This window comes from Bufo bufo, chromosome 5 (genome assembly GCF_905171765.1).
Source record: "Bufo bufo chromosome 5, aBufBuf1.1, whole genome shotgun sequence".
Classification (NCBI taxonomy): domain Eukaryota; kingdom Metazoa; phylum Chordata; class Amphibia; order Anura; family Bufonidae; genus Bufo; species Bufo bufo.
The window spans coordinates 8,744,018-8,763,359 of NC_053393.1; the positions used below are offsets into that span (position 1 = coordinate 8,744,018).

The 19,342-nt window shown below is 42.0% G+C and overlaps 1 protein-coding gene across 1 annotated transcript in view; it reads left to right on the plus strand.

Annotated features, from left to right (window-relative positions):
* Window positions 1–19,342, plus strand: part of LOC121002844 (cytochrome P450 2C3-like) — a 109,551-nt gene that overhangs the window by 72,977 nt on the left and 17,232 nt on the right. The window lies entirely within an intron of this gene.

The window sequence follows — 19,342 nt, forward strand, 5'->3', positions numbered from 1 at the left end:
ATAATAACACAAATTGGCCACTAGGTGGCAGCATAACCACTGTTCTGGTAACCACTTACACATATAGAGTGCAGCCTATCATACAGTGCAATACATTTCTATAACAGTGTAGTAACAATACTACCATTATCACTGTACCCAGTAACCAAGTATGACTTCCCTGGAGTGGTTACTGCAGCTCTGACTGCTGCCTGCAACCTTTTCCACTAAACCCACAATCCAAAATCCAAACACAAAAAAGAATAACCAACAAATCCTAACGTAATCTCCTAATGTGTCTTTGTAACTTGCTCTTGTTTATTATAGACATCAAAATTGAAGAACGAGAAAAATACAATAGAAAGGCAGCACATTGTTCTCTTAGGCAGCAACCATGTCTTCTCCTCTATCTCTCTGATGGGGAGGGGTACAAAATACACTTTGTAACAGTGCCAGCCATAGTGTGAATAGTACTAGCTATAGTATATACAGAGTACCATCCATAGTGCATACGGATGGATAGCTAATCTGCCCAGTTACACAGTGACAATTCCTCCCTTCACTGCATAATTGTGCATATTTGCCTTTCAGAAAAGTTGGAAAACTGGGAAGCATGTGGAAGTATGTTGGATATCAAACAACACACAAAACATCAAAATGTCTTCATTTTTTTCACATTTTGTTATGTTGCGGCATAGTGCTAAAATAACCATAAAAATCAAGTTTCCCCCCATGAATGTTTACTCAATACCTCATAATGAGAAAGTTAAAAAAAATTGCAAACATATTGAGAGGTGTCTACACCTTGATTGGAGTCAACTGTGGTAGATTCTGTGTATTGGACATTATTTGGAAAGACACAGCCCTGTCTATAGAGGATCTCACATCTGACAATGCATCAGAGCAAAAACCAAGCCATGAGGAGGAAAGAACTGCCTGTAGAGCTCAGAGACAGGATTGTGTGGAGGCTCAGATCTGGAAACAAAACCACACTATCTCTGCTGCACTGAAAGTTTCCAAGAGCACAGTCGCCTCCATAATTCTTACATAGAAGAAGAATAACCAGGACTCTTTCTAGATCTGCCGCCCGCCCCAACTGATTAATTGGGGGAGAATGACCTTGGTAAGAGAGGTGACCAAGAACCCAATGGTCCCTCTGGCTGAGCTCCAAAGATCCTGTGTACAGATGGGAGAAACTTCAGAAGGTCAACCATCACTGCAGCTTCCATCAGTCTGGGATTTATGGCAGAGCAGACAGAAAAAAATCCTTTCCTCAGTAAAAGACATGAAAGCCACCTGGAGTAATATCTGAAGGAAACCAGACCTTGATCATTACCTGCCTAATACCATCCCCACTGTTAAGTATGGTGGCGGAACACCATGTCTGGAGGAACCCAGGCTCCGCTCATCATCTGCCCGATACCATCCCTACAGTGAAGCATGGTGGTGGCAGCATCATGTCTGGAGGAGACCAGGTGCCGCTCATCACCTGCCCAATACCATCCCTGCAGTGAAGCATGGTGGTGGCAGCATCATGTCTGAAGGAAACCAGGTGCCGCTCATCACCTGCCCAATACCATCCCTACAGTGAAGCATGGTGGTGGCAGCATCATGTCTGGGGGAGACCAGGTGCCGCTCATCACCTGCCCAATACCATCCCTACAGTGAAGCATGGTGGTGGCAGCATCATGTCTGGAGGAGACCAGGCACCGCTCATCTCCTGCCCAATACCATCCCTACAGTGAAGCATGGTGGGAGCAGCATCATGTCTGGAGGAGACCAGGCGCCGCTCATCACCTGCCCAATACCATCCCTACAGTGAAGCATGGTGGGGGCAGCATCATGTCTGGAGGAGACCAGGCGCCGCTCATCACCTGCCCAATACCATCCTTACAGTGAAGCATGGTGGTGGCAGCATCATGTCTGGAGGAGATCAGGCGCCGCTCATCACCTGCCCAATACCATCCCTACAGTGAAGCATGGTGGTGGCAGCATCATGTCTGGGGGAGACCAGGCGCCGCTCATCACCTGCCCAATACCATCCCTACAGTGAAGCATGGTGGTGGCAGCATCATGTCTGGAGGAGACCAGGTGCCGCTCATCACCTGCCCAATACCATCCCTACAGTGAAGCATGGTGGGGGCAGCATCATGTCTGGAGGAGACCAGGCGCCGCTCATCTCCTGCCCAATACCATCCCTACAGTGAAGCATGGTGGTGGCTGCATCATGTCTGGATGAGACCAGGCACCGCTCATCACCTGCCCAATACTATCCCTACAGTGAAGCATGGTGTCGGCAGTATCCTACTGTGGGGGGACAGGAAGACCGGTCATGGGGGAGGGAAAGCTGAATGGAGCAAAGTACAGAGATATTATTAATGAACATCTGATCCAGAGCTCTGGACCTCAGATTGGGCTGAAGGTTCACCTTCCAACAAGACAAGGACCCTAAGCACACGGCCAGGACAACATAGGAGCGGCTGAGGGACACCTCTGGGAATGTTCTTTTGTGGCTCAGCCACAGCCCTGACTTGAACCCAATGGAACATCTCTGGACAGAACTGAAAATGGCTGTCTACTGACGGCCCCCATCCAACCTGAAGGAGCTGGAGAAGAATGGCCGAAAAATACCCAGATCATGTGTAGAACCTTGTGGCGTCATCTCCAAGAAGACTGCAGCCCGGAATCACTGCTAGAGGGGCTTCAACTGAATTAAGGGTTTGAATAATTTTGTCAAAGCAAGATTTTAGTTTTGCCTTTTCAATTAGCAGAGATTTCTAACATTCTGTTCTCACTTTCTTATTATGGGGGAAAACTTTATTTTTACACAAGGCCACGGCATAACAAAATGGAAAAAAAAAAGTAAAAGTATCTGAAGACTTTCTGAATGCAATGTGTATGGTATACACTCATGGTTGTTCTAATAAATGGATATAGGGGGCATTAATTAAGACCGCCATTTTAGATTCCGATCTTAATAGCCCCTTTAGCTGGCGGTGGATCTGCCGAAGTTATGTAGAGGGGCTAGCCTCTACATTACTTTTCTGTATCCAGCGCCGGTCTAAATGTAAGCCAGCTTTTTTGGGGAGCTAAGCTGTTTGTTGTTTTAATTGCATCCTTCTCTGCAATTTATACAGGGAACGGCCCTGTATCTGCTGCGGCAGCCTGTTCGCAGTAACATTGACAGTAAAGCTGAAGGAAATGGCTGCTGTCAGTGAGATATAAAGTTGCTATAGAACATTGTGAAATGAGGGCAAGATCCACCTATTATTCAATAATCTCAGTGAGATACTTTGTATCTTTGTGGCCAGTGGAAGCTGCCTGAAGAAAAAGTCATCTATCTGGATATATCTAAGCTCTTCATAGTGATAGACACAACAATCCTTATCTTCACTGCAACAATTTGGATTAGTGTTTGCCTCATTAGTATTTTTGGATTTGAATGTACCCTGGACCACAAATAGGGTTTTTTCATTCTTTCACATAGCTAGCTCACCTTCTGCTTAAGTCTCTGGAAAAGTTGGGGGACAAGACTATGAGCATTGTTGACAGGTTATGTTGCCCTGGTAACACACAATAGATTCACACAATATTTCAGGGCAACATTTTGTGTATTTTTTATAAACAATATGCTCTCATCACTGCCCACAGAGATTATCACCCAGCTTTCCCAGGCTGCAGAATGCCAGATCAACTTGTTTAAGAATTTGTAAATCCCCGGAATTGTACAATATCTAGCTGGATTTTCTTGCCAGGAGCCTAGAAATGGAGAGTAAGAATCCCCATGACAAATCCTCCATGATGTAGCAGGGCTAAAAACATCTGTCATTCAGGGTCCTAAGAAAACTGGGTAACACATTACGTGAAGCTGTAATAAAGGCAGCTAAATAGTTTCTACCTAAATAAATCCTCCGTCTCACTCCTAAATAGTGTCATAAGGGGGAAATTTTGACTTTCAAGGTCCTGGTAAAGTTGGGTTACCACCATGAGAAATTGTAATAGGCTACAGAATACTGAATCTAGCAAGAAAAATCCCACTCCCCACTCCCAAATAGTGCCATAGCAAAGAATACTTGACTTTTAGGATTCTGGAAAGGCAGGCTTACAACCACATGAAACTGTAGTAGACTGCTGAAATCTTAATCTTTTAAGACAAATCCCCCTTCACACTCCTAAATAGTGGCATGTCTAGGCAGATTTGTCTTTCGGGGTCCAAGGTAGGTGGAACTGTAATAGAATACTAAATGCTGTACTAAATCTACTGAGATAAATCCACCTCCCCACTCACGATATACAAATATAACCTAGACAACCAGTGAGAGAAAATGTCTGTTCTCATGGAAACCATTTTCTCATTTGTACTGAAGCGTGTAAGGCTGTGTAAGCCTGCCTTTCCGGGGACATAACCTTTATAGTTTTCAGTTCACATAGCCATATGATGGCTTGTTTTTGGCAGGAAAAGTTGCACTTTCTAATTACACCATTTAATATTGCATACGATGTAGTGGGGAGATGGAAAAAAAATTCCAAATGGGGTGAAATTGGAAAAAAAAGCCATTCCGCAACAGTTTTATGGGTTTTGTTTTTACAGCGTTCCATATACGGTAAAATTAACCTGATACTTTTACTCTCCAATTCAGTATGACTATGGCAATGCCACATATGTATAGTTTTCCTTGCATTTTAATACTGGAATTTATTTTTTTTTTTTTAAAAAACCTTTTCATCGCCATATTCTGACGACTATAACCTTTTTGTAGTTGTGTGTAAGGAGCTGTGTGAGGGATCATTTTATGTGGGGCTTTACTTTTCATTAATACCATTCTGGGGTGTGTAAGAGTTTTTAATCACTTTCATTTTTTGTGGGAGTTGAAGCGACCAAAAAACTGTAAATTGGCCATTTTGACTTTTTTTGTTTTGCCGTTTGCCACATGGAAAATATATTTTTATATTTTAATAGTACAGTTGTTTTTACTCGCAGCGATACCTATGATGTGTATTTTTTTATTATTTACATTTTTAATTACATTTTGGGGAAAGGGGGGTGATTTGAATTGTTAGATTTTATTTTTATTTTTAAAAACATTTTTTAATACTATTTTATGGTTACCATAGGGAACTATAACAAGCAATCATCAGATTGCTTCTCTCATACACTCCAACGCATTAGCATTAGAGTGTATGAGAATTACAATGTATTTCTATAGAGCCCTGCTGCTGGCCGGAGCTGGAGCACACCTGGAAGTGTGTGCTTCCGGGTTTTAGAGCATTCAGATGCTGTGTTCACGTTTGTCCACGGCATCTGAAATGTTAAAAGTTTACGATCGGCATTATTGCCAGTTGCGGGCTTTGGCCGCGGTTGTCTTCTGTATGAAACAACAGGAACAGGCACCAAGTTTAAAGTCGTACATGTACAGCACTGGTCAGGGAGGAGTTAATGTACACACATAACATATACGTTAAATAGACGCCTCAGATGGGTGTTATTCAGTGGCAATCGTCACTTTAGGGATCCATTGTAGGAAAAATATATAAATAAATATAGATAGATAGATAGATAGATAGATAGATAGATAGATAGATAATAGATAGATAGATAATAGATATGAAATACAGAGATAGATATATAAATACATAGTAGTAGTAGTAGTAACATAGTACTATATAAGGCCGAAAAAGACATTTGTCCATCCAGTTCGGCCTGTTATCCTGTAAGTTGATCAAGAGGAAGGCAAAAAAAAAACTGTGAGATAGAAGCCAATATTCCCAACTTAGGCCCCATTCACACGTCCGCAATTTCGTTCCGCATTATGCGGAACAGAATTGCGGATCTATTCATTTCTATGGGGCCGCACAATGTGCTGCAATTTTGTTCCGCAAAACACACACGGATGTGTGAATGGACCCTTAAGGGGGATAAAAAATCCTTTCCGACTCCAATCAGGCATCAGAATAACTCCCTGGATCAACAACCCCTCTCTAGTAGCTATAGCCGGTAATATTATTACACTCCAGAAATACATCCAGGCCCCTCTTGAATTCCTTTATTGTACTCCCCATCACTACCTCCTCAGGCAGAGAGCTCCATAGTCTCACTGCTCTTACTGTAAAGAGTCCATAGTCTCACTGCTCTTACCGTAAAGAGTCCATAGTCTCACCGCTCTTACAGTAAAGAGTCCATAGTCTCACTGCTCTTACAGTAAAGAGTCCATAGTCTCACTGCTCTTACAGTATAGAGTCCATAGTCTCACTGCTCTTACAGTAAAGAGTCCATAGTCTCACTGCTCTTACAGTATAGAGTCCATAGTCTCACTGCTCTTACAGTAAAGAGTCCATAGTCTCACTGCTCTTACAGTAAAGAGTCCATAGTCTCACTGCTCTTACAGTAAAGAGTCCATAGTCTCACTGCTCTTACAGTATAGAGTCCATAGTCTTACTGCTCTTACAGTAAAGAGTCCACAGTCTCACTGCTCTTACAGTAAAGAGTCCATAGTCTCACTGCTCTTACAGTATAGAGTCCATAGTCTCACTGCTCTTACAGTAAATAGTCCATAGTCTCACTGCTCTTACAGTAGAGAGTCCATAGTCTCACTGCTCTTACAGTAGAGAGTCCATAGTCTCACTGCTCTTACAGTAAAGTGTCCATAGTCTCACTGCTCTTACAGTAAAGAGTCCATAGTCTCACTGCTCTTACAGTATAGAGTCCATAGTCTCACTGCTCTTACTGTAAAGAGTCCATAGTCTCACTGCTCTTACAGTAAAGAGTCCATAGTCTTACTGCTCTTACAGTAAAGAGTCCATAATCTCACTGCTCTTACAGTATATAGTCCATAGTCTCATTGCTCTTACAGTAAAGAGTCCATAGTCTCACTGCTCTTACAGTAAAGAGTCCATAGTCTCACTGCTCTTACCGTAAAGAGTCCATAGTCTCACTGCTCTTACTGTAAAGAGTCCATAGTCTCACTGCTCTTACAGTAAAGAGTCCATAGTCTCACTGCTCTTACAGTAAATAGTCCATAGTCTCACTGCTCTTACAGTAGAGAGTCCATAGTCTCACTGCTCTTACAGTAGAGAGTCCATAGTCTCACTGCTCTTACAGTAAAGTGTCCATAGTCTCACTGCTCTTACAGTAAAGAGTCCATAGTCTCACTGCTCTTACAGTATAGAGTCCATAGTCTCACTGCTCTTACAGTAAAGAGTCCATAGTCTCACTGCACTTACAGTAAAGAGTCCATAGTCTCACTGCTCTTACAGTAAAGAGTCCATAGTCTCACTGCTCTTACAGTAAAGAGTCCATAGTCTCACTGCTCTTACAGTAAAGAGTCCATAGTCTCACTGCTCTTACAGTATATAGTCCATAGTCTCACTGCTCTTACAGTAAAGAGTCCATAGTCTCACTGCTCTTACAGTAAAGAGTCCATAGTCTCACTGCTCTTACAGTATATAGTCCATAGTCTCACTGCTCCTACAGTAAAGAGTCCATAGTCTCACTGCTCTTACAGTAAAGAGTCCATAGTCTCACTGCTCTTACAGTAAAGAGTCCATAGTCTCACTGCTCTTACAGTAAAAAGTCCATAGTCTCACTGCTCTTACAGTAAAAAGTCCATAGTCTCACTGCTCTTACAGTATAGAGTCCATAGTCTCACCGCTCTTACAGTAAAGAGTCCATAGTCTCACTGCTCTTACAGTAAAGAGTCCATAGTCTCACTGCTCTTACAGTACAGAGTCCATAGTCTCACTGCTCTTACAGTAAAGAGTCCATAGTCTCACTGCTCTTACAGTATAGAGTCCATAGTCTCACTGCTCTTACAGTAAAGAGTCCATAGTCTCACTGCTCTTACAGTAAAGTGTCCATAGTCTCACTGCTCTTACAGTAAAGAGTCCATAGTCTCACTGCTCTTACAGTAAAGAGTCCATAGTCTCACTGCTCTTACAGTAAAGAGTCCATAGTCTCACTGCTCTTACAGTATATAGTCCATAGTCTCACTGCTCTTACAGTAAAGAGTCCATAGTTTCACTGCTCATACAGTAAAGAGTCCATAGTCTCACTGCTCTTACAGTATAGAGTCCATAGTCTCACTGCTCTTACAGTAAAGAGTCCATAGTCTCACTGCACTTACAGTAAAGAGTCCATAGTCTCACTGCTCTTACAGTAAAGAGTCCATAGTCTCACTGCTCTTACAGTAAAGAGTCCATAGTCTCACTGCTCTTACAGTAAAGACTCCATAGTCTCACTGCTCTTACAGTATATAGTCCATAGTCTCACTGCTCTTACAGTAAAGAGTCCATAGTCTCACTGCTCTTACAGTAAAGAGTCCATAGTCTCACTGCTCTTACAGTATATAGTCCATAGTCTCACTGCTCCTACAGTAAAGAGTCCATAGTCTCACTGCTCTTACAGTAAAGAGTCCATAGTCTCACTGCTCTTACAGTAAAGAGTCCATAGTCTCACTGCTCTTACAGTAAAAAGTCCATAGTCTCACTGCTCTTACAGTAAAAAGTCCATAGTCTCACTGCTCTTACAGTATAGAGTCCATAGTCTCACCGCTCTTACAGTAAAGAGTCCATAGTCTCACTGCTCTTACAGTAAAGAGTCCATAGTCTCACTGCTCTTACAGTACAGAGTCCATAGTCTCACTGCTCTTACAGTAAAGAGTCCATAGTCTCACTGCTCTTACAGTATAGAGTCCATAGTCTCACTGCTCTTACAGTAAAGAGTCCATAGTCTCACTGCTCTTACAGTAAAGTGTCCATAGTCTCACTGCTCTTACAGTAAAGAGTCCATAGTCTCACTGCTCTTACAGTAAAGAGTCCATAGTCTCACTGCTCTTACAGTAAAGAGTCCATAGTCTCACTGCTCTTACAGTATATAGTCCATAGTCTCACTGCTCTTACAGTAAAGAGTCCATAGTTTCACTGCTCTTACAGTAAAGAGTCCATAGTCTCACTGCTCATACAGTAAAAAGTCCATAGTCTCACTGCTCTTACAGTAAAAAGTCCATAGTCTCACTGCTCTTACAGTATAGAGTCCATAGTCTCACCGCTCTTACAGTAAAGAGTCCATAGTCTCACTGCTCTTACAGTAAAGAGTCCATAGTCTCACTGCTCTTACCGCAAAGAGTCCATAGTCTCACTGCTCTTACAGTACAGAGTCCATAGTCTCACTGCTCTTACAGTAAAGAGTCCATAGTCTCACTGCTCTTAAAGTATAGAGTCCATAGTCTCACTGCTCTTACAGTAAAGAGTCCATAGTCTCACTGCTCTTACAGTAAAGAGTCCATAGTCTCACTGCTCTTACAGTAAAGAGTCCATAGTCTCACTGCTCTTAGAGTATATAGTCCATAGTCTCACTGCTCTTACAGTAAAGAGTCCATAGTCTCACTGCTCTTACAGTAAAGAGTCCATAGTCTCACTGCTCATACAGTAAAAAGTCCATAGTCTCACTGCTCTTACAGTAAAAAGTCCATAGTCTCACTGCTCTTACAGTATAGAGTCCATAGTCTCACCGCTCTTACAGTAAAGAGTCCATAGTCTCACTGCTCTTACAGTAAAGAGTCCATAGTCTCACTGCTCTTACCGCAAAGAGTCCATAGTCTCACTGCTCTTACAGTACAGAGTCCATAGTCTCACTGCTCTTACAGTATAGAGTCCATAGTCTCACTGCTCTTACAGTAAAGAGTCCATAGTCTCACCGCTCTTACAGTATAGAGTCCATAGTCTCACTGCTCTTACAGTAAAGAGTCCATAGTCTCACCGCTCTTACAGTATAGAGTCCATAGTCTCACTGCTCTTACAGTAAAGAGTCCATAGTCTCACTGCTCTTACAGTATAGAGTCCATAGTCACACCGCTCTTACAGTATAGAGTCCATAGTCTCACTGCTCTTACAGTAAAGAGTCCATAGTCTCACCGCTCTTACAGTATAGAGTCCATAGTCTCACTGCTCTTACAGTAAAGAGTCCATAGTCTCACTGCTCTTACAGTATAGAGTCCATAGTCTCACTGCTCTTACAGTAAAGAGTCCATAGTCTCACTGCTCTTACAGTAAAGAGTCCATAGTCTCACTGCTCTTACAGTATAGAGTCCATAGTCTCACTGCTCTTACAGTAAAGAGTCCATAGTCTCACTGCTCTTACAGTAAAGAGTCCATAGTCTCACTGCTCTTACAGTAAAGATTGCCATAGTCTCACTGCTCTTACAGTACAGAGTCCAGTCTCACCGCTCTTACAGTAAATAGTCCATAGTCTCACTGCTCTTACAGTAAAGAGTCCATAGTCTCACTGCTCTTACAGTACAGAGTCCATAGTCTCACTGCTCTTACAGTAAAGAGTCCATAGTCTCACTGCTCTTACAGTAAAGAATCCATAGTCTCACTGCTCTTACAGTATAGAGTCCATAGTCTCACTGCTCTTACAGTAAAGAGTCCATAGTCTCACTGCTCTTACAGTAAAGAGTCCATAGTCTCACTGCTCTTACAGTAAAGACTCCATAGTCTCACTGCTCTTACAGTACAGAGTCCATAGTCTCACTGCTCTTACAGTAAAGAGTCCATAGTCTCACTGCTCTTACAGTAAAGAATCCATAGTCTCACTGCTCTTACAGTATAGAGTCCATAGTCTCACTGCTCTTACAGTAAAGAGTCCATAGTCTCACTGCTCTTACAGTAAAGAGTCCATAGTCTCACTGCTCTTACAGTAAAGACTCCATAGTCTCACTGCTCTTACAGTATATAGTCCATAGTCTCACTGCTCTTACTGTAAAGAATCCTCTTCTATGTTTGTGTACAAACCTTCTTTCCTTCAGACACAGAGGATGTCCCCTCGTCACAGTCCTGGGGATAAATAGATGATGGGATAGATCTCTGTACTGACCTCTAAAATATATTTATACATAGTAATTAGATCTCCCTACAGTTGTCTTTTTTTCTAACGTGAATAACCCTAATGTTGATAATCTTTCAGGGCACTGTAGTTGTCCCATTCCAGTTATTACTTTAGTTGCCCTCCTCTGAACCCTCTCAAGCTCTGCTATGTCTGCCTTGTTCACAGGAGTCTAGAACTGTACACAGTCCTCCATGTGTGGTCTGACTAGTGATGTGTAAAGTGGTAGGACTATGTTCTCATCACGGGCATCTATGCCCCTTTTGATGCAACCCATTATGTTATTGGCCTTGGCATCAGCTGCCTGACACTGGTTTCTACAGCTTAGTTTGCTGTTCACTAAAATTCCTAGATCCTTTTCCATGTCAGTGCTACCGAGTGTTTTACCATTTAGTATGTACGGGTGACTTGCATTATTCCTTCCCATGTGCATAACCTTACATTTGTCAGTGTTAAACCTCATATTCAACTTCTCTGCCCAAGCCTCCAATCTATCCAAATGGCTCGGTAGCTGTACACTGTCCTCTGTAGTATATATACAGTATACTGTCCTCTGTAGTATATATATATACAGTATACTGTCCTCTGTAGTATATATACAGTATACTGTCCTCTGTAGTATATATACAGTATACTGTCCTCTGTAGTGTTTATACAGTATACTCTCCTCTGTAGTATATATACAGTATACTGTCCTCTGTAGTATATATATACAGTATACTGTCCTCTGTAGTATATATACAGTATACTGTCCTCTGTAGTGTTTATACAGTATACTCTCCTCTGTAGTATATATACAGTATACTGTTATCTGTAGTGTATATACTGTATACTGTCCTCTGTAGTGTATATACAGTATACTGTCCTCTGTAGTATATATACAGTATACTGTCCTCTGTAGTGTATATACAGTATACTGTCCTCTGTAGTATATATACAGTATACTGTCCTCTGTAGTGTATATACAGTATACTGTCCTCTGTAGTATATATACAGTATACTGTCCTCTGTAGTATATATATACAGTATACTGTCCTCTGCAGTATATATACAGTATACTCTCCTCTGTAGTATATATACAGTATACTGTCCTCTGTAGTATATATATACAGTATACTGTCCTCTGTAGTGTATATATACAGTATAATGTCCTATGTAGTATATATACAGTATAATGTCCTCTGTAGTATATATACAGTATACTGTCCTCTGTAGTGTATATATACAGTATACTGTCCTCTGTAGTATATATACAGTATAATGTCCTCTGTAGTATATATACAGTATACTGTCCTCTGTTATATATATACAGTATACTGTCCAATGTTATATATATAATTATACTGTCCTCTGTAGTGTATATATACAGTATACTGTCCTCTGTTATATATATATATACAATATACTGTCCTCTGTTATATATATATATATATACAGTATACTGTCCAATGTTATATATATAATTATACTGTCCTCTGTAGTGTATATATACAGTATACTGTCCTCTGTTATATATATACAATATACTGTCCTCTGTTATATATATACAGTATACTGTCCTCTGTAGTGTATATATACAGTATAATGTCCTCTGTAGTGTATATATACAGTATAATGTCCTCTGTAGTATATATACAGTATACTGTCCTCTGTTATATATATACAGTATACTGTCCTCTGTAGTATATATACAGTATAATGTCCTTTGTTATATATATACAGTATACTGTCCTCTGTAGTATATATACAGTATACTGACCTCTGTAGTCTATTTACACAGTATACTGTTCTCTGTAGTATATATACAGTATACTGTCCTCTGTAGTATATATACAGTATAATGTCCTCTGTAGTATATATACAGTATACTGTCCTCTGTAGTGTATATATACAGTATACTGTCCTCTGTAGTATATATACAGTATAATGTCCTCTGTAGTATATATACAGTATACTGTCCTCTGTAGTGTATATATACAGTATACTGTTCTCTGTAGTGTATATATACAGTATAATGTAATGTCCTCTGTTATATATATACAGTATACTGTCCTCTGTTATATATATATATATATACAGTATACTGTCCTCTGTAGTGTATATATATACAGCATAATGTCCTCTGTAGTATATATACAGTATACTGTCCTCTGTAGTGTATATATACAGTATAATGTAATGTCCTCTGTTATATATATACAGTATACTGTCCTCTGTAGTGTATATATCCAACTCAGCCCCTATAGCTTAAACACCCTGAAAGACCAGGCCACTTTTTACACTTCTGACCTACACTACTTTCACCGTTTATTGCTCGGTCATACAACTTACCACCCAAATGAATTTTACCTCCTTTTCTTCTCACTAATAGAGCTTTCATATGGTGGTATTTCATTGCTGCTGACATTTTTACTTTTTTTGTTATTAATCGAAATTTAACGTTTTTTTTTTGCAAAAAAATGACATTTTTCACTTTCAGTTGTAAAATTTTGCAAAAAAAAACGAGATCCATATATAAATTTTGCTCTAAATTTATTGTTCTACATGTCTTTGATAAAAAAAAAATGTTTGGGTAAAAAAAAAAAATGGTTTGGGTAAAAGTTATAGCGTTTACAAACTATGGTACAAAAATGTGAATTTCCGCTTTTTGAAGCAGCTCTGACTTTCTGAGCACCTGTCATGTTTCCTGAAGTTCTACAATGCCCAGACAGTATAAAAACCCCACAAATAACCCCATTTCGGAAAGTAGACACCCTAAGGTATTCGCTGATGGGCATAGTGAGTTCATAGAACTTTTTATTTTTTGTCACAAGTTAGCGGAAAATTATGATTTTTTTTTTTTTTTTTTCTTACAAAGTCTCATATTCCACTAACTTGTGACAAAAAATAAAAAGTTCTATGTACTCACTATGCCGATCAGCGAATAACTTTGGGTGTCCTCTTTCCAAAATAGGGGTCACTTGTGGGGTAGTTATACTGCCCTGGCATTCTAGGGGCCCAAATGTGTGGTAAGGAGTTTGAAATCAAATTCTGTAATAAATGGCCGGTGAAATCCGAAAGGTGCTCTTTGGAATGTGGGCCCCTTTGCCCACCTAGGCTGCAAAAAAGTGTCACACATGTGGTATCTCCGTATTCAGGAGAAGTTGGGGAATGTGTTTTGGGGTGTCATTTTACATATACCCATGCTGGGTGAGATAAATATCTTGGTCAAATGCCAACTTTGTATAAAAAAAATGGGAAAAGTTGTCTTTTGCCAAGATATTTCTCTCACCCAGCATGGGTATATGTAAAATGACACCCCAAAACACATTCCCCAACTTCTCCTGAATACAGAGATACCACATGCCATGTGACACTTTTTTGCAGCCTAGGTGGGCAAAGGGGCCCATATTCCAAAGAGCACCTTTCGGATGTCACCGGTCATTTTTTACAGAATTTGATTTCAAACTCCTTACCACACATTTGGGCCCCTAGAATGCCAGGGCAGTATAACTACCCCACAAGTAACCCCATTTTGGAAAGAAGACACCCCAAGGTATTCGCTGATGGTCATAGTGAGTTCATGGAAGTTTTTATTTTTTGTCACAAGTTAGTGGAATATGAGACTTTGTAAGAAAAAAAAAATATATAAAAATCATCATTTTCCACTAACTTGTGACAAAAAATAAAAAATTCTAGGAACTCGCCATGCCCCTCACGGAATACATTGGGGTGTCTTATTTCCAAAATGGGGTCACTTGTGGGTTAGTTATACTGCCCTGGCATTTTCCAGGGGCCCTAATGTGTGGTAAGTAGGTAAATGACCTGTGAAATCCAAAAGGTGCTCTTTGGAATGTGGGCCCCTTTGCCCACCTAGTCTGCAAAAAAGTGTCACACATGTGGTATCTCCGTATTCAGGAGAAGTTGGTGAATGTGTTTTGAGGTGTCATTTTACATATACCCATGCTGGGTGAGAGAAATATCTTGGCAAAAGACAACTTTTCCCATTTTTTTATACAAAGTTGGCATTTGACCAATATATTTATCTCACCCAGCATGGGTATATGTAAAATGACACCCCAAAACACATTCCCCAACTTCTCCTGAATACGGAGATACCAGATGTGTGACACTTTTTTGCAGCCTAGGTGGGCAAAGGGGCCCAAATTCCTTTTAGGAGGGCATTTTTAGACATTTGGATACCAGACTTCTTCTCACGCTTTGGGGCCCCTAAAATGCCAGGGCAGTATAAATACCCCACATGTGACCCCATTTTGGAAAGAAGACACCCCAAGGTATTCAATGAGGGGCATGGCGAGTTCATAGAAAAAAAAAATTGGGCACAAGTTAGCGGAAATTGATTTTTTTGATTTTTTTCTCACAAAGTCTCCCTTTCCGCTAACTTGGGACAAAAATTTCAATCTTTCATGGACTCAATATGCCCCTCAGCGAATACCCTGGGGTGTCTTCTTTCCGAAATGGTGTTATTTGTGGGCTGTTTGTACTGCCCTGGCATTTGAGGGTCTCCGCAATCATTACATGTATTGCAAACATTAGGAGTTTCTGCTATTCTCCTTATATTGAGCATACAGGTAATGAGATTTTTTTTTTTCGTTCAGCCTCTGGGCTGAAAGAAAAAAATGAACGGCACAGATTTCTTCATTCGCATCGATCAATGTGGATGAAAAAATCTCTGCCAAAAAAAGAAAAAGGAGGGGAAAGGCGTCTCCCAGGACATAGGAGCTCCGCCCAACATCCATACCCACTTAGCTCGTATGCCCTGGCAAACCAGATTTCTCCATTCACATCAATCGATGTGGATGAATAAATCATTGCCGGGATTTTTTTTTTATATATACAAAGTGTTTGCCAAAGTATATGAACAGCGCAATGCTTCTGTCAGAATGCACATCAGTGCTGCAGCTAGTCGATCGGTTGGTCGACCTGGAAGGTAAAAAAAACAAAACAAAAAAGAAAAAACCAGGCCGCAACGCAATAAATTTATTAACTTTTGAACAGAACATATTAACTTTTTTTAACTTTTTTAACTGAACGTTAACTTTTTTAGTTACCGGTAATTTTTTTTTTTGTTTAGTTTTTTTTTACCTTTATAGAACAAACCTCTCCTTCCCCATGGGACAATGTGCAAAGCGCAAATCGCCCAAAGATGTGGCGAAGTACGTTATGCACTTTATCCCAGGTGAAAGGAGAGGTTTGCAGCAGCTGTGAGTAAAAGAGCCCTAATAGCCCTGTGTGCCTGTCCTGTGAGATGCAATCCCTATGCTAGGTGTACCTGTGTGTGGTACTTCCGGAAACACTCTCCTAAGCATAGGGCAGGGTGGTCAGGACAGTCAGGACAGAAATAGCGGGTGTCACGCCTTATTCCACTCCTGCTACAGACACGACATTTTTTTCGGGGTGGCGGTTGGGTTGAGGTACCAGCAACGACACTGGGGAAATGTCGCTCGTGTAGACGGCTAACTACACTGGTGGATGGGGCCACGGAACCTTCTGGATACAGGAGGTTCACGATGATCTCTTCCTGGAATTTGAGGAAGGATCGTGTTCTCCCAGCCTTACTGTAGAGAACAAAACTATTATACAGAGCCAATTGAATTAAATATACAGACACCTTCTTATACCAGCGTCTGGTGCGTCGGGAAACTAAATAGGGAGCCAACATCTGGTCATTGAAGTCCACCCCTCCCATGAGCGCATTATAGTCGTGGACTGAGAGGGGCTTTTCAATGACACGGGTTGCCCTTTCAATTTGGATTGTTGTGTCTGCGTGAATGGAGGAGAGCATGTAAACGTCACGCTTGTCTCTCCATTTCACCGCGAGCAGTTCTTCATTACACAAGGCAGCCCTCTCCCCCCTTGCAAGACGGGTGGTAACGAGCCGTTGGGGGAAGCTCACGCGACTAGTTCCCGCGGTGCCACCGGCGCAAATCCGTTCTAGAAACAAATGTCTAAAGAGGGCCACACTTGTGTAAAAATTGTCCACATAAAGATGGTACCCCTTGTCGAATAAGGGTGACACCAAGTCCCAGACTGTCTTCCCACTGCTCCCCAGGTAGTCAGGGCAACCGACCGGCTCCAGGGTCTGATCTTTTCCCTCATAGATCCAAAATTTGTGGGTATAGCCTGTGGCCCTTTCACAGAGCTTATACAATTTGACCCCATACCGGGCACGCTTGCTGGGGATGTATTGTTTGAAGCCAAGGCGCCCGGTAAAATGTATTAGGGACTCGTCTACGCAGATGTTTTGCTCAGGGGTATACAAATCTGCAAATTTCTGGTTGAAATGGTCTATGAGGGGCCGAATTTTGTGGAGCCGGTCAAAAGCTGGGTGGCCTCTGGGACGGGAGGTGGTGTTGTCGCTAAAATGCAGAAAACGCAGGATGGTCTCAAATCGTGTCCTGGACATAGCAGCAGAGAACATGGGCATGTGATGAATTGGGTTCGTGGACCAATATGACCGCAATTCATGCTTTTTCGTTAGACCCATGTTGAGGAGAAGGCCCAGAAAAATTTTAAGTTCGGAAACTTGGACTGGTTTCCACCGGAAAGGCTGGGCATAATAGCTTCCCGGGTTTGCGGTTATAAATTGTGTGGCATACCGGTTTGTCTCTGCCACGACTAAGTCCAAGAGCTCCGCAGTCAAGAACAGCTCAAAAAATCCCAGGGCCGAACCGATCTGAGCTGTCTCAACCCGAACTCCAGACTGGGACTCCAGACTGGGCGGTGAAAGGAGGAACTACTGGTGCGGCTGAAGTTGGTGACTGCCAATCAGGGTTTGCCAACACCTCAGGGACTCTAGGGGCTCTACGGGCCTGTCTGTGCGGTGGCTGCGACGGGGTAACTACTGCATGTGCCACCGTACCAGCTTCAACTGCCCTTCTGGTGCTCGCTACTTCACCATGTTGTACGGCAGTGCTGGTACTAGTTCCAGGAAGGGCTGCGCTGCTGGTGTATGCCTCACCACGTGATCCGGCCGCGCCAGCCCCACTCTGCTGCTCTTGAAGCGGATCCTGCGCAACCTGTGGTCTAGCAACACGGGGCCGAGTACGCCTGGTTCTATCAGGGACCTCCACCTCCTCGTCCGAACTTTGGGTCAGAGAGCCACTGCTTTCTACAGGTTCATATTCTGACCCGCTAGATTCGTCAGATGAGGGTTCCCACTCCTCATCCGTCTGGGTCAGAATCCTGCAGGCCTCTTCAGAAGAATACCCCCTGTTTGACATTTTGGACTACTAAATTTAGGGGTATTCCCTGAGACTACCCAAGAAAAAAAGCAAGCCTGTCTTACAAAGGGGAGGATAGCGAAGTACCGGAGGCCGCTGCGGTTGATAAAAAATATCAAAACTGATTTTTTTATCGCCGCAGTGCGTGCAGTGATCAAAAAAACTAAATTTTTTGTCACTGCGGTGGGGCGGCCGTGGGTGAACGCACGTGTGGGCGACCGATCAGGCTTGATCGGGCAAACACTGCGTTTTGGGTGGAGGGCGAGCTAAGGTGACACTAATACAATTATAGATCTGACTGTGATCAGTTTTGATCACTTACAGATACTATAAAAGTACAAATGCTGATTAGCGATACGCTAATCAGCGAATAAAAGTGACTGCGGTGCGGTGGGGTGGGCGCTAACCGACGCTAACTACCTAACCAAGGGGCCTAAACTAATCCTAAAACCTAACAGCCAATACTAGTGGGGAAAAAAAGTGACAGTTTACACTGATCACTTTTTGTCTTTCACTAAGTGATTGACAGGGGGCGATCAAGGGGTTAATTTGGATGATGGGGGTGATGGAGGGTGATCAGGGGCTAAGGACAGTGTTTGGTGGGTACTCACAGTGAAGTCTGCTCCTCTGCTGGATCCAACCGACGAAAAGGACCAGCAGAGGAGCAGAGAAGCCATATAACAGATCATATTTACTAATATGATCTGTTATATGGCTTGTGATTAGATTTTTTTTAAATCAGCAACCTGCCAGTGACAATCATTGGCTGGCAGGTTGCTGATGCAATTCTCCTCGAACTTTTGCCGGCCCGCGATGCGCATGCGCGGGCCGGCTGTGACCGAAATCTCGCGTCTCGCGAGAGGACGCGCCGGCGCGTCCAGGCGGAATGAATCAACCACCTCCAGGACGCGTCGCTGCGTTGGGCGGTCCGGAGGTGGATATACAGTATACTGTCCTCTGTTATATATATACAGTATACTGTCCTCTGTAGTGTATATATACAATATACTGTCCTCTGTAGTGTATATATACAGTATACTGTCCTCTGTAGTATATATATACAGTATACTGTCCTCTGTAGTATATATATACAGTATACTGTCCTCTGTAGTATATATACAGTATACTGTCCTCTGTAGTATATATACAGTATACTGTCCTCTGTAGTATATATACAGTATACTGTCTTCTGTAGTATATATACAGTATACTGCCCTCTGTAGTGTATATATATACAGTATACTGTCCTCTGTAGTATATA